At 40.1% G+C, this 26,125-nt stretch overlaps 1 long non-coding RNA gene and 1 other non-coding gene across 3 annotated transcripts; both read right to left on the bottom strand.

The window, feature by feature from the left end:
• On the bottom strand, positions 1-24,920 carry LOC122227868. Of its 2 annotated transcripts, XR_006206245.1 has the most exons (7): positions 24,560-24,920; positions 22,904-23,063; positions 17,512-17,591; positions 15,995-16,184; positions 13,326-13,496; positions 8,083-8,232; positions 1-280 (listed from the first exon to the last, which is right to left on the bottom strand). It is a non-coding gene; the product is annotated as an uncharacterized LOC122227868 (long non-coding RNA). The 2 variants fall into 2 exon arrangements; XR_006206246.1 differs by lacking the exons at positions 22,904-23,063; positions 24,560-24,920 and adding an exon at positions 21,884-21,979.
• Positions 13,342-13,448, bottom strand: LOC122228938. Its single transcript, XR_006206824.1, has one exon. It is a non-coding gene; the product is annotated as a U6 spliceosomal RNA (small nuclear RNA).
• Positions 24,921-26,125: the final 1,205 nt, after the last annotated feature.

Here is a 26,125-nt window from a genome sequence, read left to right as displayed (position 1 = left end):
TACCGTCTTAACCATCTCTAAGTGTACTGCTCAGTGATATTAAGTACATTCATATTGTTGTGCAAACACACAACACATTGAGTATTTCTGTACTTTCTGGTATTGCAGAATGTTCCAGTCTTATCTTGTATTTTTTCTGTTTTAGCCCTAGAATCAGCCCATTCCTCCAAGTCCAGCTTCCTTTAATTGGAGAATGATATTTAAAAACCAAGATCCGGGCTCTGGGTGTGTTCCTTGCTATTGAAGTGTCACTGCTTCTAGACGTTCTCCTCAGACAGAGCTAGGAAACATGAAAATATATTGATCTATAAGTATTTAATATAGTTAAGATAATTAAATATCTATAATTATTTCTATGTCTATCTGTGTCTATATTAAACTGAATATGAGGCCACACCGTCTCTGACTCTAATTGAGCCCCACAGGATTCATTTTAGCACTTTCCCTCTGCTTATTTGTAACTTCTTTGTCTGACAGTGAGAGACCTAGCTCTCATTATCTACCATTTATGTACTTATTTTTTCAACTTCACTATACATATGAAATAGTTTCAGAATTGTTAATATTTACTCCTATAAGAAGCAAATTTATCAACTAGTGTACCATATTTATATAGTTTTCTCTCTTTAGCTTTATGATTTCCAGTCAAAACACCATTTTCCAAAGTCATTTAGGTCAGCTCCATTTTACTTCCCTACCCTCTTCAGTGTGATCTATGAAGATAAATGATATGTATGTCAGATATATACAATCTTCACCTGTACAATAAGTTAGATTCATTAGCTCCAGTCGACATTCCATCCTAGGATTCCCTGACATTATGGTGTGATTTTCTTCTGATTTGCATACATCGTAATTCACTCTTTATGATGTACAGTTCTATACTGTAGGTTTTTACAAATGCATGCGTCTACCATCGTATTACCATACAGAACATTTCCATCTCCCTAAAAATTTCTTTGGGTGATACACCACTTCCCCTTCTTTTAACCTCTGGCAACCACTAATCGGTTTTCCAATGTTATAGTTTTGCCTTTCCCAGAATATCATATGAATGGAATTATACATTGCGTAGACCTTTGGTCTGGCTTCGTTCACTTAGCAAAATCCATTTAAGAGTCATGCATGCTGTGTGTGTGTCTGTAGGTCATTCCTTTTTATTACTGAATAGTATCCCATTCTACGGATGTACCCTAATTTGTTTTCCATTTACTTAAAGGGCATCTTGATTGCTCCCAGTTTTTGACAAGTATCAATAAAAGTGCTATAAGCTTTCACATATAGATTTTGTGAGAACATGAATTTTCACGGGTAAATACCTAGGCGTGGGTTTGCTGGATTGTATGGTAGATTTCTGTTGAACTTGATAAGAATCTGATACTGTCTTCCAAGGGGTCTGCACTACTTTGCATTCCCACTAGCTATGAACATGCATTCCTGTTGTTCTGCATTCTCACCGGCATCTGGTATTGTCAGTTTGGGGATTTTAAACATTCTATTAGTTATGTAGTAGCATCTTGTTATGGTTTAAATTTGCATTTCCCTAATGACAAATGCTATTGAATATCTTTTCATATACTTACATACCATCCATATATCTTCCTTGGCAAAGTGTCTGTTCATATATTTTGTCCATTTTAAAATTATTTCTTTTCATACTGTTGAGTTTTAAGCGGTCTTTATAAGAATAAAGATCTGGATGTGAATCCCTACCAAAAATGTGACTTACACTCAGGTTTTGGCTTGTCTTTTCATTCTCTTGTCAACCACAGACATTTTTCATTTTTATAAAGTCCAATTTAGCACTTTTTTTTATGTATCGCACTTTTGGCATTATATCTAAAAACTTATCACCAAACCTGAGGTCACACAAATTTTCTGCTATGTTTTCTAAAAGTTTTATAGTTTTACATTTTACATTTAGGTCTATGATCCATTTTGAGTTACATGAGGTGTATTTTGAGGCCCACTTTTTGTGTGTGTCTGGACATCCAAATGTCCCAGCATGGTATGGTGAAATGACTGTCCTTTCTCCACTGAATTGTCTTGGCACTTTTGTCAAAGAGAATCTCTAGAGCTGGGTATGATCTTTCCAGCAAACAAACTCAGTGCTAAGGCCCTAAATGTAGTAATGCCCTGGCATTTCTTTGAGGTTTCCATCACCTTTATTACCACATGTAGTTTTTAACTAAAACCTCTATTTCTCAAGGTAGCCTGTTTTGTTGTTGTTGTTTGGTTTTGCTTTTGTAGGTAAAAGAATTCCCAGGTCTATTTCTTTTATCTGCCTCCTAGCAGTGAGTCTTTCCTGCAACTTTGTGGGTCTCTAATTTTAAGGAACGAGTGCTCAGGTTAATTATTACCTGTGGATCCTTTGAAGATAAAAGGTGCTGGTAAGTAGTGCCAGTGAGTAGTGCAGTTAGAACAATATTGACTTTATGATACCTGCTTTACTTCCCTGATGGGTTTTTTTTTCCTTGATATTGTAGAGAGATGGAAATTTAGGAGTTGTACCGAATTACTCCCTCAGAACACAGAAGAGGTTGGTGGACTTCTGCATGGTCCTGGGTGATAGAGAGGAATCAATCTTGCCTTCCCAGGCAAATTTATTTCTCCATGCCCCTGCTCTTGATCATGGGACAATGTAAATCATGTCGTTAAAGCACAATGTGGACAGTGGTGTTGGGGTGATTGTTGACAGTCTCTGTGTAAATATCACAGTGTGTCAAGGGGCTTTCAGGGACTTACAGGGGGTTGATAACACATTATTCCTCATTTCCCCCTGGAAATAACCTAAGGAGATAGCTGTTTCATGTGAAGACAAATTCTTTTTCCCTCATGATACTTAAATCACACATGGGTGAGGTAGTCATCCTTAGTCAAATTGCTTTCCAGCTGTGGAGCTGTGAAATCAAACCTGTCATGTGCTTTCAAAATTAATCAAGGATTGGCAAACTTTTTCTGTAAAAGAGCAGATAGCAAATATTTTAGGCTTTGCAGCCCCTACATCTCTATAGCAATTACTTAACTCTGCCATTGTATACAGTGAAGACAGCAATTAACAATAAGTAAATGAGTGGGTGTGGCTGTGTTCCAGTGAAACTTTGTTCACAAAAGCAGCATGCACTGGACTTGGCCCACAGTCGATAGTTTGCTGACCCCTGAACTAGACAAATCAATTTGCCTAGTTAAAAAAAAAGTCTCAGTTTTTATTGGGATCTTGTTAAATTTATAGAGTAGAGAGAAGTTAAACACCACACATCCAGTGATCTCACTCCTAGATATTTACAGAAGATGAATGCCTAGACAAAATGTTCATACAAAACCTAAACACAAATGTTTACAAAAGCTTTATTTATAATCATCAAGACTGGAAACAACCCAGGGGCTCCTGGGTGGCTCAGTCTGTTGAATGCCCGACTTTTGATTTTGGCTCAGGTCATAATCCCAGGGTTGTGGGATGAAGCCTCATGTCAGGCTCTGCATTTAGTGTGGAGTCTGCTTAAGAGTCTCTCTCACTCTCAGTCTCTCTCTCTCTCTCTCTCTCCCTCTGCCCCTCTCCCCTGCTTGTGTGCACTTGCTCTCTCTTTAAAAAAAAAAAAAAAAGACGGAAAACAACACAATGTCCATCAACTGATAAATCACTAAACAAATTGTGGTGCATCTAAACAATGGAATATCACTCAGAAATAAAAAGGAACAAACTACTGTTAAAACATAATACTCAAAAGTATTATGTTAAGTGAAAGAAGCCAAACATAAAAGCAACATGCTATGTAGGGTCTATGTATATGTCATTCTAGGTAAAGCAAAATTATAGGGACAGAAAACATTAGTCCTTGCCAGGACATGGAAGTGGGGGAAGGGAATTAATTATAATTCCTGATTAAAGTGTCAGCTTGGCCACAAGCATACGTATTTCCATCTTATATGAATCTAACTGCACAGGAATATCTTTTATAACAGTTGGACTTTTTTGACTGAAACTTATTGTTTTATTAGAAAATTTAAATTCTTGGGGTGCCTGGGTGGCTCAGTAGGTTAAAGTGTCTGACTTCAGCTCAGGTCATGATCTCACAGTTCGTGGGTTCAAGCCTCCTGTCGGGCTCTGTGCTGACAGCTCAGAACCTGGAACCTGCTTCAGATTCTGTGTGTGTCTCTCTCTCTCTGCTCCTCCCCCACTTGTGCTCTGTCTCTGTCTCTCAAAAAAAAAAATTAAAAAATCAAAAAAAAATAAAGTAGATGGGAGAAAATCAAGAAACTGTTTATAGAGGACGTAACCATGGTTGTGATTCAAAACAAGCTAAATGTATTTCTATATATAATGGGTCTCTCTCTATAAGAGGTTGGGTAATGCTTCTGTGACTTCCCAAATCAGGATGAGTTTGGGTGTATGGGTTGGGGAAGGACTTGGGAGAGGTGGATTCCTCTGTGTAATGAGGTGAAGAATTAGAATACTGGGGAAGGGTGGGGAGCAGGAGGAGAGAAGAGATTAACATTGGCATGGGGGACATGTGAATGGGTGGAGGAAGAAGATCTGAGAGCCCTTAGGGCAGAGCACCCTAAAAGGGTCTCCCTCTGACTCTGAGTGCTCTGCATTCAACCAACTAATTGTCTAACCAATCAAGCAGGCTTTGAGGGTCAGAGTTGTCCAAGTAGGGACAGGAGGGTCCACACCCCCAGGGAGTTTGTGTCCCCAGCCAGCACCTTCCAGCATTAGCCAAGGATATCATGTTCCTTAGGACACCCCCACCATTGCCCTACACTCTGTTTCTGGGGATGTGTCTCTATCAGTCAGCCAGGAAGTGCTTCTTCAGCCCTATTTTGGAGGAAAATTTCTTTCAATGAGACAGTTCAGTTCAGGTAGAGAAAATATATGAGTTCTCATGCTAGTATATCCTTTGAACAGAATATATCATAACCAAGGACATGTATTCTTTCTAAATATATCTGATTCTTCCAATGAAAGAGTGAGGTCTTCCCTCTGTGCCATGTTAGGGGTATAGGATCAGTATATCCTAGGAGTTTGGGCTTAGAGGAAGGAGGGGCTAGCTTAAGCTGTGAGTGCCTGCTTTGCCTTCTAAAAGGTGACAAGGGGAATGGAGCGAGATTGACAGTGGTATTGCACACCCGTCCCCGTCCTGAGGTCTTCATTTGTGCCAGCTCAGCTGTCCTATTTAAAAAACACTTTGTGTTTTCATAATACATTTACAAAAATACACCAAAATAAAGCAAAACCAAAACAAAATTACCTAAAAGCATTCAAGGGCTTGTCAAAGTGAAAAACAAACAGACAAACAAACAATAAAGAGTCCACCCTAACAACTTGCTCTTTGATAGGTATGAATGGGAACATTTTCCTAAAATCAATGATACTTGTCTTTTGGAAACAGTTGCTAATGTCCAGTGGAGTCAGAGCAGTTAGATATTGGGTGAAGGGTGTACCTGAAAGAGGACTTCAACTACCTCCATTCTGACCTCAGTCTGTACTTTCTAAGTGATTAAGTTATTCTTTCCAGCTTATCACTTAACTCAGGCAAAAGACTCCACAGCGAAGCATCCCATATGGGAACCAAAACTACCCCTTAAGCAATAACAACCGACCTGACCTGACCTGACGTGACTGACCCCAAGACAATGATCAACCCGACTTTTACTGCCTACATCTATGTTATGTACCCACTGACCTTTGTCCCACATTTTCTTTATATAAACCTAGAAGGTATTTTCAGCACTTTGGAGACTGTCTTTGCGAAGTCTTCCTGGTGCTGGCCTCACTGAAATAAATGCCTGTCTGGTGTCACCACCACTTATCTTGGATCTTGTCAGCAGCAAGTGGCCGAACCTGGTCCGTTTGGGACCCCTGGAGCCAGGATCTCTTGCACCCCTGTACCCCAGTTACAGATCTATGGAGGTGCTGATGTGGTAGACCCTGGGTTAGCCAGGGCAGGGCCAAGAATAGGGTAAGAGCTGCTTAAGGATCTATTGTGTCTTTGCTGTTAACCTCTCTGGGAACTGAACTTGGAATTCTACAACGAGTTCTCCCCACCAGGTGTGTATCTTGAGGAGGGGAAGCCCCACCCAAGGGAGGCTCTTCCTGGTACATGGCTTGATGACATCACTGCAGGGCAAAGGGATTGCTTGACCACCTCCGGTGGAAATGTTCATGGTGCAGCCACACAGCAACTGGGGGAGAGTGAGGGAAAAGCTGGGGATAGAGGTAATGGTAAAGGAAGAAAAATAATAAAGGCATGAAAGGCAAGAATGATCTAGTTGGTGGGGAAGAATAGAAGTGCTCCTGTCATCTCTAACCCTGAACACCCCCTGCACACACATACACACAACTTAACTCAGGCTTTGGATCCTTGAGACTGATCAGCACACTGAGATAGTGGAAGTACTTAGCGTTTCTCTTCGATCATAAAGAGAATGTTTGATCATAAAGGAATGTTGTCAGGCCATCAACTTCTTTGGGGAGGGTAACTTTAGTCCCTTCCTTCTAAAGGGGAACAGAATTTGCTGAATTTGATCACTACTGTTTTGTTAGGACTGGCTGTCCCACATGGAAACCCATAAATGCCAGAACCTGGCAATGATGGAGATGACTCACAGGCACCATCTTTGCTCTCGATGTTTCCTGCTGAGAAGACCCCTCTTTCTTTAGTGAACACTGCTCATCTTTCAAACTGAGCTCAAGCATCACTACAGGAAGCCTTCCTTGACCATCTGACTAAAAATCCTGTTTACTAGATTTTTATATGATAAAAGTGACACGTGCTTACTTTAAAATGATACAAAGATATATAATTAAAATAATAAAAAGTCCACTAACTCTTGCTCTCGAACTCTACTCCTCTGAGATAACCAATGTTGAGCTTGGTACGTATAGTTCCACTTCTTTCCTTGCCAAATATAAACTGATACACACCTATGTACAAACACTTGCTTGTTCTTTTCCTCCCCCCACTTGCCGCCCCCACACAAAGTCACATTATACCAGGACTCTGCAGTTTGCTTTCCCTTTTCCTTTCTTTAATAATATCACATAGACATTTTCTATTTTAATAGCAATGTCGCAGCTCACAATTTGATACTTGTTACAATGCCTGATTTTAATTTTTTAAAAAAACCTGCTGTACTGTCTAAGACTTCTGAAACAAGATGATTGCCAGTGGTATCTTATTTCTGCTTTACATGGAAATGTAGTAAACAATTTATTTAATATGATGTTTGTTTTTAGTTTTTGCTAACTAATCTTTATCATGGGTGAGATGGAATCCTGCTAATCCCACTTCAAATTTGTATTAGGAGAAGCTGCAGAATTTTTTCAAGTGACTTTTTGACATATTTCCATTTTACCCATTTTACCCTTTTCTATGTAACTTATTATGTTTATAAGTTTAAAAAAATTTTTTAAATGTTTTTAAGTTAAAAATTTTTTTTTAAATTTTTATGCGTTTTGCATTCTTGGAATAAATCTTTGTGGTCGCGGTATCATTTTGTGAATTTACCGCTGAGTTACATTTGCAATACACTATTTTACTTGTTTAGAAAATTTAAATCTATATAACTGAAATTGCTGTGTAGGTTTTTTCTATTTGTCAAGCTCTGTGCCTCTCTAGCATCCTAGTCATAACTCTATCATAGTACTTATTACCTTGATGAAAACTGTGTATCTAACTGTCTATGCATCAACAACCAGAGAACGGGGAGGAGGTCATATTCAGCTTTCTGTCCTTTGTGCCAAGCACAATGCCTAGGGCATGGTAGAAGCTTGAGGCATCTGTGTTGAATGAAGGAATGAAAAGCTTTTAGAAATATTTTCCTTTAATTTTAATACTGTATGTAGTTTGCCATATGCTATCTTTAGATTTCTTTTGTTCCAATGCCAGTAATGTCCACGTTTCTATCCTTACTAGTTCCCTTGCAGAAATACCATCACCGAATACAACACTGCACTTAAAATGAATAAACTAGGGCCACATGTATCAGCACGGATAGATCTCAAAAGTATAAGGCTAAACAAAAAAAGCAAGGATATGTATAGCATGACACTGTTTAGAGTTTTAAAAATGCAAACAATACCATGCGCTTGTGCTGGTTGTGTACTGTTGGCTTTCAACCCCACTGCGAGCCTTTCTGGGAACTCTTCTGGATGGCAAGGGGTCGGCAACCTGTGAACCGCATGTCACAGGCTCCAGTGAGGTTTTGCCAGGGCAAAGCATTGACAGGAGACTAAAAAACAGAAGAAAGGGAGAAGTCACTTTTCTGTCTGTGCAGGTTGTGTGTTTCCAGCAATGGCAGCACCAGCAAAAGGAGGAGGTGACTGAAAATGGGCATTTCAGTAGTATCGGGGGCTATTTTAGCAGCAGCAGTGCCAACCTGTAACAACCCAATGAGAAGGAAACCAAGTGAATAGCTACTCTGATCCCATTCTCCTCTTCCCCTCTACCTCTCACCAGTACTTCCCACAGGCCAAAACCAACCGGAAGTCAGAGATCAAGAGAGTAGAGTGAGACAGTATAGCTCAGTTTTCTGAGCACAAAGAAACATGGAGAACGGATCTGGGGGTGGGGGGCAAGTGGATGAAACTAAACGCTATCCCATATGCTTCTCCAGCCCTTTCTATACCTTTGTAATTCTCACTATTAAATCTCCCTTTGTGTGTAACACATAGAGTGGTTTCTATTTTCCTGACTGGACAGTAACTGATTTAGTCTAGTTTAGGGATACCAACATATACAGCAAAGGAAAAATAACTTGCATAGGAATAATAAACTCCATGTTCAAGATAATAGTTACTTCTCAATGGAAGAAAACAGAATGGAATTGGGGACAAATACACAGGCAGCATCCTGTATATCTGAAATATTTAATTTCTTAAGCTGGAAGTGGAAACTATGGATATTTTTAATGTTATTCTGTTTGTTATATTATTCTCTATTTTTTATATGCCAGAACTATTTAGCCATCCTAATGATTACATATGTGTGTGTATATATATGAATAAGCCAATGAATAAACAAATGAAAACACCTGACTCTGAATTCTGACTCTATCATTTAATAGTTATTTGAACTGAGGTAAGTTAAGCTACTTAAGTCTCTTGAGTCTTTGCATGCTCATCCATAAGGCTAAGAACATACCTTACGAGACTATTGTGATAAGTGGAAGAATATATGTAAAAAGGCCCTAGCACAGTGCCTAATACAGGACAAGCCCTTAGCAGATCATAGTTTCCTTCTTCCTGAACTTTCAGGAAGAATAAGGCCTTGATTTTGATAAATTTCAACAAGTGTGCTATGTCTCAAGGAGGTGTTTTCTTTCTTTTCTTTCTTTTAAAGCCTTTTTTAAAGGAACTCTTTCATGTTCCTTCTCTGATCATAAGAGTGGTGGTTGTCCAATGTAGAAAATTTGAAAAATACATAAACATATAAGGATGAAAATAAAAATGCACTGTAGTTCTGCCCCTCATAAACTGTTATAACTGTATACAAGTATTCAAATTAGAATAATACTATATAGTTCTGTGACCTGGTTCTTTTTTTTTAGCTTGTATATTTCTATTTTTATTGAGAACTTTTAACAACTTTCTTGTTTTGGGGGAGGCAGTGTCATCTAGTTGACGGAACGAGGGGGCCGGGTATAGAATTTGACAGTTGTTACCAGTTGGCTGGTGACCTTTAGCAACTCACCCACTGATTTTATGTGAGGGCAGAGGAGTTTCACAAAAAGAAGAGATGAGGTGTGATATTTAAGGCGTTAAAGCCTCAGTCTACCTGGTTTTATAGCTTTAATTTTTACAAAGAATTTGAATATATCAGTATAGCTTATTTCTTTTTTAAGGCGGAAGAAAAATACAAGGAGAAAAAAGTCAGTAGTATGAACTGAAGAACAATCCATGCAAAAGCTGAAAATTATCAACTGTTATCATCTTAACTTTGAGTTATCCCAACACTTTAAAAAAATCTTTGGTTTGTTTTTCTTTCCTAATAAGGATTACTAGTAACATTAACCATTTATTATTTGGGAGATCATGAAAATTTAAGGTAAATACAATCTATTTTCTTTAGCTGGAAAAGAAATTGCTTTATAACGAATGAATTTACACAACAGTATCATTAAATACGGGGACTTTAAAGAGACAAATAATATATTGAACTATTTTAGAAAGTACACACAGGACAAACACATATTTTATCTGAATATATTCTAATGGCTACTTTTTAAGAAATTTTAAACATTCTGCCATTTATTTCACTGACCTATTGTTGACAGTGGCTGATGAAATTTTCATTTTTTGCATGTATTGCTTGCTGGGTTTCCTTCATCACAAGCTCGATCTTTGTCTTTTCTTTTTTTTTAATTTTATTTTTTATTTTTTAAAATTTACATCCCAATTAGTTAGCATATAGTGCAACAATGATTTCAGGAGTAGGTTCCTTAGTGCCCCTTACCCATTTAGCCCATCCGCCTTCCCACAACCCCTCCCGTAACCCTCGGTTTGTTCTCCATATTTATGAGTCTCTTCTGTTTTCTCCCCCTCACTGTTTTTATATTATTTTTGTTTCCCTTCCCTTATGTTCATCTGTTTTGTCTCTTAAAGTCCTCATATGAGTGAAGTCATATGATTTTTGTCTTTCTCTAATTTCACTTAGCATAATACCCTCCAGTTCCATCCATGTAGTTGCAAATGGCAAGATTTCATTCTTTTTGATTGCCAAGTAATACTCCATTGTATATATAGACCACATCTTCTTTATCTATTCATCCATCAGTGGACATTTGGGCTCTTTCCATACTTTGGCTATTGTTGATAGTGCTGCTATAAACAGGGGGGTGCATGTGTCCCTTCGAAACAGCACACCTGTATCCTGTGGACAAATGCCTAGTAGTGCAATTGCTGGGTCATAGGGTAGTTCTATTTTTAGTTTTTTGAGGAACCTCCATGCTGTTTTCCAGAGTGGCTGCACCAGCTTGCATTCCCATGTGACATGGTTCTTTAACTTCACAAGATAAACATTTTCCTGTATCAAATATTTTATGATGTCACTTGTGCTGGCTGTGTAATATTCAAGGGGTTGGGATGTTTAGATTTTTCTAATATTTCACTAATATAATTAATTGTGCAATGAACTTCCTTGTTGATAAACCTTTCCCACATTTCTCACTATTTCCTTGGACAAAATACTTGTGGAAATCCTGGTCAAATTGTATGTGCACTTGATGACATCTTATGGCTATGGCTATCTTGTTTTCCAGAAAGACTGTAAAGAAAGTAAGAAAAATTGTACCAATTTATACTGCCTCTAGCAATGCTGGAGAGCACTACTTTTCCACATCAGGAAGATACTTTTAAAAAGAGAAGTTGGAACAGACATGGACTTACCAGTGGAATCTATAGCAATAATTCCAACTGGCTTAATGTTTAAAGAATACCAGCAAAGTGCCATAACTATACAGAGGAAAGGACTTCCACGGGCCACTGAAATCTAATTTTAACAGGTTGCCACACAGAGGGATCCCAGTCGAAGTTTTAAGTGTCAATTGCTATCTGGAATCAACTATAAACATGGACACCAGTTGGATGTGATTTGGGAACCAGCTAATCTGTGGATTTTCTAAATCCAGACCTGATAGTGATACAGTTGGGAAATAATGCAGAACAAGACAAGCACTCTGCTCCTGGCCAAGGCCTGCGACTTCGATTTCCTGTGTCTTGAACGTTCACCTCTAACCTTTCCCCTGCCTCCAATTTGAAGGGCCTGAGACCCACTCTGAAGTGGTTAAATCAGAAAAAAAGGAAGATAGCAAAAAGCATCAGCTAATAAGAGCTTCCACTCTTTGTTAATTAATTTCTGCAACTCTAACCCTCTGGCATCTGCCAGCTTCACTCTGTATTGGAGCCAATGAATTTCAAAAATAATTAAAGTTAATGAACTGCTCTTTGTGATAGGACCCTGAAAACTTAACAGCCATAATTAGTAGGAAGTGCAAAGTGGGGAAAGCGTCACTTGCTGATAAACAGAATTTCCTCATCTTGTTGATACAAGAGTCCTGGCCATATGTGAAAGTGATGCTCTATTGAGTCAGAGGAGATGTATGACTGGGTTTACAAATTGAAAGTAAATGAAGGACAAGTACTGATCTTGAAAATGATCTCCCTAGGCTAAAATCAGACCCCTCTCCCAACATTCCACAATTATTGTATCAAAATGTCAGTAAGAATTCATGCATGATAAAGTGTCCAGCAACCTTAGAGGGTCAGTCATCCCAGCCAAAGTAGGGCATCGAACTTTCCATCCTTTAGTAACCAAAACAAACAGGAAAATTAATGAGTGCTGAGAAGTCAAACACTAAATTGATGGTAGCTCTCTGAATTCAGTTTGGGAAGGATTTTTCAGTGTGAATTTCTTTAAAGCAAATGCAAATAAAGAGTCTGGAAATAGTGGGAAAAGCTCCATGGCTGGAAGGAAGTGACACATCTGAGCAGGTGGAACCTCACCTAGATGTGGGGTTTCCCAAGGGATTATACACATGCCTGCATTCTACTGTAAGGCGATTTTATTTATTTATTTTTAAAGATTTTACTGTTAAGTGATCTGTACACCCAGCGTGGGGCTTGAACTCACAACCCAAGAACAAGAGTTGCATGCTCCACCAACTGAGCCAGCCAGGCTCCCCAGTAAGATGACTTTACATGGTAAATGGTCAAACATGTTTTTTCAGCTTAATAGTTACAGATTAATTGTAATTCATATTTAAACCATTCAACTAGCATGGCAAAACCTTCATTTCACAAGTGAACTTTTTCTTTCAAAATGAACACATTTAGGGGTCCCTGGGTGGCTCAGTTGGTTAAGCAGCCGGCTCTTGCTTTTGGCTCAGGTCATGATCTCACAGTTTCATGAGTTCGAGCCTTGCATCAGGCTCTGTACTGACAGAGCCTACTTGAAATTCTTCCTCTCTGCCCCTCCCCCACTTGTGCTCTCTCAAAATTGATAAGCTTAGAAAAATAAAATCATTAAAAAAATGTATCTCAGTTGAAAACATGAGATGAGTTTAAAAACTAAATATGAATGCAGGTAGAATTTGGTTCTGCCAAAATTTGAAAATCTGGAATGCTGTGGGAAATTTCAAGGTAGCTACTTTATAATCTTCTTTCTTGAGCTTTAAGATGTACATGTCATCAAATCTAAGGATATCTCGAGTATAAAATGAACCGTTGTGAAGAAACAAGAAAATGCTGCCAACTAACTTACGGCCCATGTGCTCTGAGCACTTAGAATTTTATTTTATGTGTAACGAAAGCTCACTTTCAGACTTACTTGTCATTATTTTTTTTTACAGCTGGAACGCTTCACAAATTTGCGTGTCGTCCTTGCGCAGGGGCCGTGCTCATCTTCTCTGTATCGTTTCAATTTTAGTGTATGTGCTGCCGAAGCGAGCGCAGCCATTTCTTTTTTAGTCACATATTACAGCGGTGTTTCTGTGCCTTCCTGTATGTGTAGTAAAGTAGGTTTTCATTTAGTCCATGCCACATTATGATCATTTTGAAGATGTTTTAACAATAAACCTCAAGTCCTGTGGTACTGACAATGCACATAACTCTAGGGAAGGGACAGCCAAGCACCTAAGACCACATTTTTGCACACAGAGGCAATGGCGCTGGCAATGCGTCTTTGCTGCACCTGATTTCAGAGGAATAAAAAGGCGGGAAAAAATGTGCGTCTTAGAATAGGTAACATGCACTAACACCTTCTTCAAGGTGCTCCTTAAAGGTCCCTGGGGATTGTTTCCTTTCTTAGGTCCGGGCTTTTTCCAGGAGCAGAGATCACCAACAGAGGTGAGGTAATTCAGAAAGCCTTAGAGGAAATAATGAGTTGGATGTCAGAACGCTGAGATACTTCCTACTATCTTGTGCTGCATGGGGTCCTAACTCAGTCAATAGCCAGGCTGGCGCAACTAGGCGACTTCATGCAACAAATCATCACTCAATTGTGATGAATGTGTCAAATTCCCAATTAATTCAAGGGTAGAACTTATGTAGGATTCACCTCTGTGGCTTCATCACCCACCATGCATTGCACAATATAGGTAATAGATGAAAGACGGTTGACAAGACTGCTAGTTGTAGACAATTCATAATTCCTCAGTGAAATAATAATGATCTTTCAGTAGTGATATCCTCTAATAACTGTTCACTGTGAGTGGAATTGTGAGAACTTATGATGAGCCGAAGCACTGTTCTAATTGCTTTACATTTCTTCAATTCTTTTGCTTTTTCTTCAATTTTTTTGTTTTTATTTATTTTTAAAAATTTTGTAGGGGCGCCTGGGTGGCTCAGTCGGTTGAGCGTCCGACTTCAGCTCAGGTCGCGATCTCACGGTTAGTGAGTTTGAGCCCCGCGTCAGGCTCTGGGCTGATGGCTCAGAGTCTGGAGCCTGCTTCCGATTCTGTGTCTCCCTCTCTCTCCCATTCATGCTCTGTCTCTCTCTGTCTCAAAAATAAATAAACATTAAAAAAAAATTTAAAAAAAAATTTTGTAATTTTTTTTTTGAAAGAGACAGAGACAGAGTGTGAGTGGGGGTGGGGCCAAGAGAGAGGGAGACACAGAATCCAAAGCAGGCTCCAGGCCCTGAGCGGTCAGCACAGAGCCCGACGCCGGGCTCGAACTCACGAGCCGTGAGATCATGACCTGAGCTGAAGTCGGATGCTTCACCGACTGAGCCACCCAGGCACCCCTAACTGCCTCACATTTCTTAATTAATTTACTACCTAACAATCCCCAAATTAGATACTATTATTATCTTGATTTTACATATGAGGAAGCTGAGGCACAGAGTCATCAGTTAACTCGCCCAGTTGTGACATTTCAGAGCTAGATTTGAACTCAGGCAATTTGGCTTCGCATTCATGCACTTAACCATTATACTTTATTGCCTCTACCATATAATGCTTTACAGCTGTAATAAAAGAATAAAAGCAAATAGAATTCTCTAAACCTGCAGATACTTAGTAAATGTATAAAGTAAACCATGCTCTCTGGATTCTCCATAAACACTTATTTACTGATCATTCAGAGAATGAGGCAGTAAGAAGTACTCCATGCCATGTTAAAATTAACGATAACAAAACCCATGCCATCAGCGAATGCACTGAAAAAGGATGGAAGACTGATCTTAAGACTGTGACCATGAAGTTAAGGCAAAATGTCAAACCAAGGCAAAAAGTTTCGGGCTCTCCAAAAAGCACCTATAGTGGATACACTAACTCAGCATGTAAAAATCCTCACATGTGCCAGCCGAGGGTAAAGTTCAGGCCTCCTTTTGACCACACAAGCCCTGGGACAGTATTTGGAATTTAGTGAGCTACAGCAATGAATTACCTCGAACTGAAATCAGATATGACGAAGTCTCATCATTGTTTGAATCCCGGCAGACTGTAGTGAATACTGTGTTAGGGAAGTTAATTAAACCAAGAAATTGAATTTTTCTTTTTTAAAGAAATGGCCATTGGGTGTTAATCAGCTATAAAGAAGAAAGCAGAAAGCCAAGGGGATCTGTAAAAGAGCTTTGCCCTGTAAGCACAGTTACCTCACCTCTGACCTCCATAACTGGCAAAGAATTTGGCTCTGGCAATATTCTTTGTGAAGCGAGCGGCTTGAATCACTGCCACCAGCCAATGAGTTTTCTCTACTCCAAATGAATTCTCCTGAACCACTGAAACTAAGGTCTATGTTCCTGAATGGCTATTATTTGGAAGATTTCTAGAGATACTGCAAAATCTGCTCCTGACCCCCACCCCCTTGCCTGGAAGCTGCAAGTCATGGTATTTAGCCTCTGCTCCAATGGAACAAAACACAGAGAGGAAAAACTGGCTGGGCAAGTGATACACCCAGGGTGAAAATGGAAACTGCCTCGAAAAATTATGAAGACACACCCAAAATGAGCAAGTAATAAAGAAGGAGGGACTTATTTACTGTGCTACCTCTTACCTTTGAGAGAATCCACATGGCTGAAGTCCTGATTTTTTATTGCACCAGGGTGTGGTATTTTGGGGACAGGCAAGGAAGAGCAGCTGAATTCTACCGAGTCTGAAATCTTCTCTGAGTCAACTGTAGTGAATTACTGACCAGCTACCACAGGGTCATATTCAGGAGTTTCCATTTCTCTCATGTCAATAGTCTGGAGATCGTCATAAAATATTGTAATATACATTTACCGTAAAAACTGATAGACGTTCCACTACCATTGCTAGTCCCATCCACTACTACTCAAAACAGTCTGTTAATAGTTTGCCTTTTGTGAAAACATATTCCCATATGGTGAGTTGGCTGACCAAGCGTTCTAGCACTTTCCCAGCCCCAAGGAAACCATTTAAGGCATCGTTGCAAATCGTCATGTCATCTCCAGGTCCTGTCTAGTCACAAGGTTCTATCAGAACAACATATCACTTGGAGAAGTATTCAACTCATCCATTCAGATCCCATCCCATTTAGTGTTCTGACTACGCATTCTGTTTCAAATGAAATTAAATACTCCCTAGTCTGCTGCTGAATGCTAAAAATGGAATCCTTTTGAAGAAACAAAAAACAGATAGTTATATAGGTAAAAATATTATTGTAGTTTGTTTATTTTTAAATGTTTGTTTGAGAGAGCATGCACAAGCGGGAGTGGGAGAGGGAGAGAGAGACTCCCAAGCAGGCTCTGTGATGTGGGGCCTGATCTCACAAACCATAAGATCATGACCTGAATCAAAATTCAGAGTTGGATGCTTAACAGACTGAGCCACCCAGGCGCCCCTGTAGTGTATTAATTTATTTTGGCAAGTGCAGTTCCTGGCTCATTGTAAATACTCAAATATTTATCAAATAACTAAAGCATAAATATGTGGTGGATATTGAATGCAGCTGGACATTTTGTGTACCTCCTCCTCCCCATCTATCACTCATTGTGTCCTAGTCACTTTTTCTACGTGACGGCTCCTGGACTGCTCTGAATCGCCCTGTGTCCTGACCCTACTGTGACAACCAAGGTTTAGGTAGTCACCTAAGGGCTCCTTCCTTTCCCTCACATCCACAGGGGTACCGATTTGACATCTCCCTCCTCTGTGTGTCTGCAGCATGTTACCTAGGGGCTGGGAGTGCCGGGCGCCATGTGGGAGCACATGGGTTTGCCTGCCTTCCTTGGGGACTCCCTCCCTCTTCGCCCATTCACCTGTCATGTCTCATCCATCTTCTATGTTAAGGTGGCAGCAGCTATGCCTATACAAGAGACCCCAGACATAGTCCCAACAGAAAAAAGTGGACATAGGACATAGACCGTTTTCTAGGGAAAATACACAAATCTCCAAGAAAAATACACAGAAAGAACAAATCCCACTTTTTGCCAAAGAATGAAAAATTAAAAGGAATAGGATATACCTATCAGAAAAACAAGCAATAAAAGGAACGAGAGAGAGGATGGGGAAAGGCATTCTTACATTTGAGGAAAGTAAATTCATACAACTTACTCAAGGACGACTTGGAACATGTATAAAATCCTTAAAAGAAGGGTAGTGTCAAACTCAGGAACTTCATTTCTAGGAATTATCTGAAGGAAAAAGACATTACACGAGGTGTGCAGTTGACCATTGAACAATATAGGTTTAAACTGCATGGATCCACTTACATGTGGGTTTTTTTTCAATAACTACAATACTATAAATGTACTTTCTAGCTCTTACAATTTTCTTAATAACACTTTTCCTCTAGCTTACTTTATTGTAAGAATACATCTAGTACATATAATACAAATATGTGTTAATCAACAGTCTACATTACCAGTAGGCTTCCAGTCAACAGCAGGCTATTAGTAATTAAGTTTTAGGGGGCCAAAAACAATATGTGGATTTTGGGCAAGGAGTTGATGCCCCTAACTCCTGCATTATTCAGGGTCAACTATACATATATGGATTTCAATACAGCAATATTTACAATAGCAAAAAACAGAAGTTTAGTTAAACAAATTGTGCTACATTCTGAGAATTCTGTGTGATCATTAACATGATGATGTGTATGTTTGTGTGTGTGTGTGTGTATATATATATATATATATATATATATATATATATATATATATCTCCATACATATTTGACACAGAGAAATGTTTTGAATATCGTGTTCAGTGAAAAAGCAGACCACAGAACAGGTGATTGGATGTGATATTTTTGCAAAAAGATTTCTAGCATGTTTATGCTTATTTAAAAGTCTGTAGGAGGGGCACCTAAGTGGCTCGGTTGGTTAAGCATCAAACTTCAGCTCAGGTCATGGTCTCGTGGTTCACAAGTTCAAGCCCTGCGTCGGGCTCTGTGCTGACAGCTCAGAGCCTGGAGCCTGCTTCGGATTCTGTGTCTCCTTCTCTTTCTGCCCCTTCCCTGCTTATGCGCGCTCTCTCTCTCTCTCTCTCTCTCTCTCTCAAAAATAAATTAAAAACATTAAAAAAATTTTTTTAAAGTATGTAGGAAAAATATAAAATACGAACAGTGGTGAGAATGTGGAAATTTACATTTTAACCTTTCTGCTAATATACATTTGTGCTTTTGGCAAAGTATGTGTTTTATTTCAGCAATAAAAAATAATTGCTCATGCGGAGCAAAATGTTTTCATTTTTCTATTCCCAATAAGAAAACCCACAAAATTACAGTATTTTAAGCTGAAAGCGTTAATACTTTAACCACTTATTTTACAAATAAGTGGACTGAGGCCCTGAGAAATTAACTGACTTGCCCAAAGGTGTCATCCCGGGCCACTTCAAGGTGAGGGACAGAGTCAGAATCTGAACCCAGAGCAGTTCATTGCTCCTCCTAAAGCAACACGGTATTTCTGAAGAGGACTCAAGCACAGAAGTGTTACCAGGAGGGCTGAGTGGCAGCCCAGTCTGTGGGCACAAGCAGTCACTGGCTCTCAGTAGATCTTGAAAATGGCCCAGAACACAGCCTGCTGAATAGCTGGAAGAAAACTTTCAGAGCATGAAAAACGTTCCACCAGTCTGGCTGACAAGCTGTATTTTCCCATTTGGTAGGTGAAATCTTCTCCAGAAAATGCCGTATTATAAAGAGCTCCTTTCTCTGAGGTGTGAATGATGTCTTTCATGAGGAAGGTTCTAAGGTGATAAACTGGATGCCAAGAATAATTAAGCAAGCCCCACGGCCAGGAGAAACTAAATGCACGAGTCTCCATTCAGTGCAGGTTGTATCAAATGGACAGATCAGCTGATATCAGTTAAAGAAAAGAGTAATTAAAGATTCTTACGCTGCCCTTGCCAGAAGGTTAGCTCTTAAGGTGGCCGAGAGACCTCACTACTTCAGTCAGTACTGGGATCTGAATAACACTCTGAATTGAGTCCTGAATCTTTACATCTATAGAGGGGGCAATTAGCCTGCTTGCAGTGGAGCTTTTAGACAGCAGTTGCTCCCCTGGTGCCTTCACTCAGCCTCCCTTAGGCTTCCTCCAGGAACGTGGACCAAAATCCAATAAGATTTAAAATCATTTTCTTCTGGTCAGGAAAGGGCGATACTACCATCTTTGAGCGGGTTAGCAGAATATTTTCAGTTCAGTAACACCCTCAGTTACTGAGCTGATCTGGCTACTATATATTTTTCCTGAACTGGTTTTATGTACTTTTTCTTTGAATGGATCTCTACTCCTTGCTTTCCATGGGGCCCTGGGCTAAGAAGGCTCAAGAGCTTACCAAAATGTGAATCTATTAGTGGACTAGATTGGGCTGCATATAACAGAAGAATGCATAATATCTGCCTCAGATGGAGAACAGTTTCTGGTCTGGAATAGACCCTCTATTTTTTATTTGCTATATTCATCAAAGTGGCTTCTATTCTCAATGCCATCTCATGATCCAATATAACTGAGAGAGCTCCATCCATTTCAACCCATTCCAGGCAGCAGAAAGGATGAAGAACAGAAATTACATGAAAATAAGTTCTAGTGGAACCTTGCTAGCCTTGTCTTCTTGAGGTGACTTTGACCCTACGTTCTCCGATCCAGAATGTATTTCTCTGGCATTTTAACGTTTAAAAGGCAGACATGTCCCTCACTTCCCATTTCTGACACCTTACTCTAGTCCTGAAATACTACAATGAGAATTATCTTAGAAGAAATGATCACCTTTGCCTCTCTCTAGGTTGCAGGCCAGGATTCCTCCAACTTGTCCTAATGCATCTCAAACAGCCCAGAACTGTCAGTGCAAAATAAACCATCCCTAAAGAAGTAGAATGTTATTCCTCCTCTCTCCACTTTTCATGAAGTCCTGATTTCACTGAAAAAACCCATTAGAGGTGGACAGGTAAACTTACTTTTCCCCATACTTAACATAATAAACAACTTCCTCATATTTAATCTAAATCCCTCAAATACAAGTCAAACCAATTTTATGTTTTCTCTTCCTTGAAAATGGAGACCACTTAGCCACCTTATACCTAAATCTTAGAAATAAGATTTTAGTTAATAGGTGAGATATGTGGATTTAGATTTCTACTTTTTGGGGAGAGGATTGCAAGGAATTATGGTATTTTAAAAATACTATTTAACAAGTTAGAAAACACGTTGGAAATAGATCTATAATGAAAACAGATCTATAAGCACTGTACTCCCATGGCTTAAAAACTCGTGCAAACATTTGAAGATATCATGGTCCGCTCTTGTAGTTATGACTTATAGAAAGGAATAGATTGCCTGCTTCCAGGTCATGCTAATACAACTTCTCTAGGAATCAGTGATAGATATTCCATGCCTGGTCTGGTTTATCTGTGATAAGAATTTAGTATACTGGAAAATTTATGCACCTAAGATTTTAATTAAAAATAGAATTGTGAGGAGCAAAAAAACCAAAAAACAAAAAACCCCAAAAAACGTGGGAGGAACTGTGCCATAATGAAAAAGAGTATGATTTTTAGAGCCAAAGAGCCATGGATTCAAATCCTAGTTCGGCCACCTAATGGCTGTATAGTTCTGAGCAAGTCACTTAGTTTTTCTGAGCCTCAGTTTCTTCATCTGCCTAATGGTGTCAATCATAACTGTCCTGCAGGTGTGGGGAAAAGTCTGGGAAGGATATTGCACTAAGGTGACGGAATGCAAATGGCTTACTCCATAAATGTTTCTAGATTCTTAAACTAGGGACATGATAGGCTTCACGAGGACTGGGCAGTGTTTTCTTAGGGACAAGCTGGTCAAATCAAGAATATTTCAGGGGCGCCTTGGTGGTTCATTCGGTTAAGCATCCGACTTCGGCTCAGGTCACGATCTCACAGTCTGTGAGTTCGAGCCCTGCGTTGGGCTCTGTGCTGACAGCTCGGAGCCTAAAGCCTGCTTTGGATTCTGTGTCTCCCTCTCTCTGCCCCTCCCCTGTTCACACTCTGTCTCCCTCTCTCAAAAATAAATAAACATTAAAAAATATTTTTAAGGGGCGCCTGGGTGGCTCAGTCAGTTAAGCGGCCGACTTCGGCTCAGGTCACGATCTCACGGTCTGTGAGTTCGAGCCCCGCGTCGGGCTCTGTGCTGACAGCTCAGAGACTGGAGCCTGTTTCAGATTCTGTGTCTCCCTCTCTCTGACCCTCCCCCGTTCATGCTCTGTCTCTGTCTCAAAAATAAATAAACGTTAAAAAAAATTAAAAATATATTTTTTAAGAACATTTCACACTACTGAGGAGGAAATAAAGAAAAGCCAAGATAAAACTGAAAAACAAACTCTGTGAAAGGCATCAGGAACTTCTGTTTCGTTTTGAATTCCTTCATCAAGGGGAATTCCCTTCAGACAGGAAAGAAGGATGGGACAAATTCTGACATCAGGAAAGGCGCTCAATTAGGGGAGAAGAGCTTATTGGGCTCACCCAGCTCAGTGGTTCTCTGTCCCGCTGCACCCAAGGATCATCTGGGGGGCTTACAACTATTGATGCTTGAGCCTCGACCAGAGATTCTGATTCTCTGCACCCTGGGAATTAGATTTTTAAAAACCTCAGTCCTCTTTTCAATGGCTTTTACCTCTGCTGGCACACTAGCATCACCTGGGGGTGCTTAAAAAAGCAATACCCTGCTGATACTCTCTCCCCCCGCCCCCCAAGATGTGGATTCAATTGGCCTGTGAAGGGGCCCAAGCACAGGTAGTTTTAAAGCTGTGATTCTAATGATTCAGGTGATTCTAATGTGCAGCCAGGGTTGAAATCCAGTGACCTAGATGCTCTAAATTAGCTTGAATGACCTAACCTGGATGAGTTCCAGAATACCGAAAACACTTGCAAATGAAATCGCTGAACCCCTTTGCCATCTTTAAGGAAGTGTGAAGAATGTGTTGGAAGAATATTTGGGGTGGTTTTTGAAAGACTCAAGAAGGGCAAATGTGATCCCAATTTTCCAAAAGTCAAAAAAAAAAAAAAAAAAAAAAAAGAAAGGTACTCTAATCTGTAGTTCTGGCAATTTGGTGTTAAGCCCAGGCAATATTTCTTTTCATTAAAATAGTTTATCAATAGCGATCAATACGAGCTTGCACAGATTCAGCAAGAAAGAGACACATCAAACTACTGTATTTCTTATTTCCACAAAAGTGCCTGACTTTTAGATAAGGGGCATGTATGTATCAACTCATTAAAGGTACAAAGGATAAAGGTCCCCCTTTATGTTCAAAGGCCCCCAGTGGATGCCTGAAACTGTGGATAGTACCGGACCCATATATGCTATGTTTCTTTCTATATATACATGCCTGTGATAAAAAAATAATTTATAAATTAGATACAGTAAAAGGTTAACATATCTAATAATAAAATAGAACAATTATAACAATATAGTGTCATAAAGGTTACATGAATGTGATCTCTCTCTCTCTCTCTCAAAATATCTTATTATACGGTACTCACCCTTGTGATGATGTGAGCTGATAAGATGCCTATTTGATGAGATGGAGTGAAGTGAATGATGTAGGCATTGTGACATAGCGTTAGGTTGCTATTGACATGACAATACGTCCGGAGAAGGATCATCTGCTTCTGGACTGTGGTTGACTGCCAGTAACTGAAACTGCAAAAAGCAAATCCTCAGATAAATGGGGACTACTACATGTGGCAAAATTGTGTGTGTGTGTGTGTGTGTGTGTGTGTGTGTGTGTGTGTGTTGTTAAGGTGAAGAACCAATATCCATGCTTCTCAAACTTGATTGTGCAGTGAATCCCCTGAGCCTCTTGTTAAAATGCAGATTCTGATTCTGGAGGTCTGCAGTGGGGCCCGAGAAGCTGCATTTTAACCAGCTTCATGGTGTTGCACAAGTCCACGTGCCACACTTTGAGTAGCAAGGGTGTAGCCTGCGTGACAGTAGTTAGGTGGGTTAGCAAGCAACTGAACAGCTATATCAAAAGAAGATTGGTCAGTGGGTCAATGTCATTCTGGAGGAAGGTTTCTGCACTTGGGATATACTTTTGTTTAAGAATATTAATAGTGGCTTAGACATTTTTTGGCTGCTTATCACATTTTCAGATGACATAGGAGAGCTGGTTGGCATGGAGCTGGAAGAGCTAATGACAGAATTAGCATCCAAATAGCTTTCAACAGGGTCCTTTTTCTCTGACCCAGCACGAATAGATGGTACACGTCACATTCTTTTACAGCGTGCTTTCCAATTGGCCATATTACTAACTAGATGAGTGGACTTAGGTAAATCAGTTAACCTCTTGAACTCCTAGGCTCCTCATCTGTAAAACAAATGGGATTATTAGCTGGAATTCTGTTAGCTGCATGTGGCAGGAAACTCACTCAAATTAGTTTAAGGAAAAAAAAAAACAACACATGTATTGGCTTCTTCCAGCACAGTTAAGCCCAATAGGTCAAATTATATTATCAAGATACTCTCTCACTCTGTCTTTCTCTCTCTCCATGTTTTTGGCTACTTGCAGTCTTTGTCATGCCAAGGGAAGAGATTTATTCTCTTTCACAAGATCTAGCTATCATAGAAAAGACACAGAAGAGTCCTCTGTGGGTCACATACCCACTTCTGCACCAATCACTGAGGCCAGACGGATGGTGTACCAGAATTGATTCAGTTGCTGGTGGCCCAATTCTATGGAAGAAGGGGAGGAAGGAAGTTTCCTGACAGAGGGACAGCTGGGCAGCACCTCCAACTGTGTCTACTTCAGCCTTTCTAGCCATCTTATCAGTCTGTCATGTCGTCCATACCGCCAGTAGATTTTCTATAGGGGGTCCTTCCACCACCTAGAGTCTTCTAGAAGTAGATGAGACTCTGGTCACAGGAATTCTGAAAGTCTAGTAGGTCTTGCTACAAAGGCCTCAAGAAAGGACTCGTGAAGCATTTTATGGGGTGCTTTTGGAGACCGTTAAATAAAATGGTTTTGTCATAAAGTGGTTGGAGTTTATCAGTTGAATAAAAGTGTAAGAGGGCCATTTCAGCGAGCCGGCTGGTGGAAGTCTTATTAACATTAGAAACAGGAGCCAATACTAGCAGCGAGACAAAATATGAACAAAGATCTTAATAGACTGAAAACGGCGGTTCCCAGGGCAACCTACCAGTGAAAGGCAGGAGCTTTTACTTCGAGTTAGCTGCCGCAGAAAATGAGCGTGGCAGAGACTGTCTTGATGCTGTCACTGTGGCTGTTCTCAGGCAGGGACTTCTCTTCTTCCAGCAGGGAGGTCAGGACGGTGGGCACTTATTGTAGCTATACCCAAGAGTTGCAGGAAGGTAACTTGACGAGGTGCAGCCTAGGACACTGCATTTCAGAAGCCCTGGCCTTGGCTCTGGATTTCAGTGTCGGCCCTGGCCTTGGCTGAGGTATTTAAGATGGGGAGAGAATCTTTCATTCACCCCCTGGAGGTAATTTTACGGAGCAGTTGGCACTGGGAAAGGTAGCACAGGGATGGCACAAGATCACGTCATAAAAATAAGCTTTGCTCAGACATGCCCTAAAGGTGAGAGGAGGAGAAAGGGGAAAGGAGATTCACAGGACTGAAAGCAAACTTGGAATCCCTGACACTAGCCTGGGGTCAGCGCCTATGAGAAGCATCGCCCTGCATAAAAAATGTCTGGGCAAAGTCTAGGAAGGCCTAGTTTAGAAGGGAAAAAAGTTGGGGCACCTGGATGGCTCAGTCGGTCGAGCGTCTGACTTTGGCTCAGGTCATGACCTCATGGTTTGTGTGAGTTCAAGCCCTGCACGGGGCTCTCTGCTGTCAGCACAGAGCCCTCTTGGGGATCCTCTGTCCCCCCCCCCCCCCCCCGCCATATCTCTGCCCCTCCCCCATTCACGGGCGCATGTGTGCACGTGTGCGTGTGCGTGCACCCTCTCTAAAATAAACAAACATTAAAAGGGAAAACAGTAGAGGAGAAATACTGTTTTCAAGTACTTACAAGTAAGAAATCTTTTAATGGGCTTCATCTATAGAAAATAGAGATTTTCTGAGAAGTGGGCCACAGTAATACATTCTAGTCCAGGGTCAGGTTACTGAAAAGAGATGCCGGGATGATCAGAGCACCATATGGAGGACTTTGAAGGGAGGATGGAGCTGTGTTCGTTTTGGGTGCGGTGAGGGGGGCTGGCTTCCTTTGAATCATCTCTGTGGCCTTACTGTACTTTCACATCACAAACAAAATCTCAGAAATCTTCCCTTCAATTTCACTTATTGTTCTTCTAATGCCATTCAGGAGGCAAGGCAATCCATCTAATTAAGTGTACTTGTATATGCAGGTGTTCCCATTAGAGAACTAAAAATCGATGGCAGATTGTGTTAATTTTCACAGCCAACGATATTGGCCCACATTATTGGACTGTTATTATAGTTAGTTTGCTCTCTGTTTATCTGTTGCTGACTTTTTTTTTAATGATAGCATCAAATGTAATTATCAAGTAATCTTCAGGGCATAAAAAGGAGCTTCATTCAACTCCTCTGTAATAACAGTCATTACTGTACTCTCTAAAAACAATTGGCTAGTTACTTGCAGCTTCCAAAGAGCTCCCCAATCCGGAAAACTGCAAATTATATAGTAATTATTATTGAGGTTCTGTGGTAACTCCAGTCATAATTTCAATGTAATTGGTAGAGCATGAATAACTATGAATTATGTCGAATATACACCCTATT

Source organism: Panthera leo, chromosome C1 (genome assembly GCF_018350215.1).
Source record: "Panthera leo isolate Ple1 chromosome C1, P.leo_Ple1_pat1.1, whole genome shotgun sequence".
NCBI lineage: Eukaryota > Metazoa > Chordata > Mammalia > Carnivora > Felidae > Panthera > Panthera leo.
Note: the sequence above shows the minus strand (reverse complement) of the source record. Positions and strands in the feature narration are given on the sequence as shown.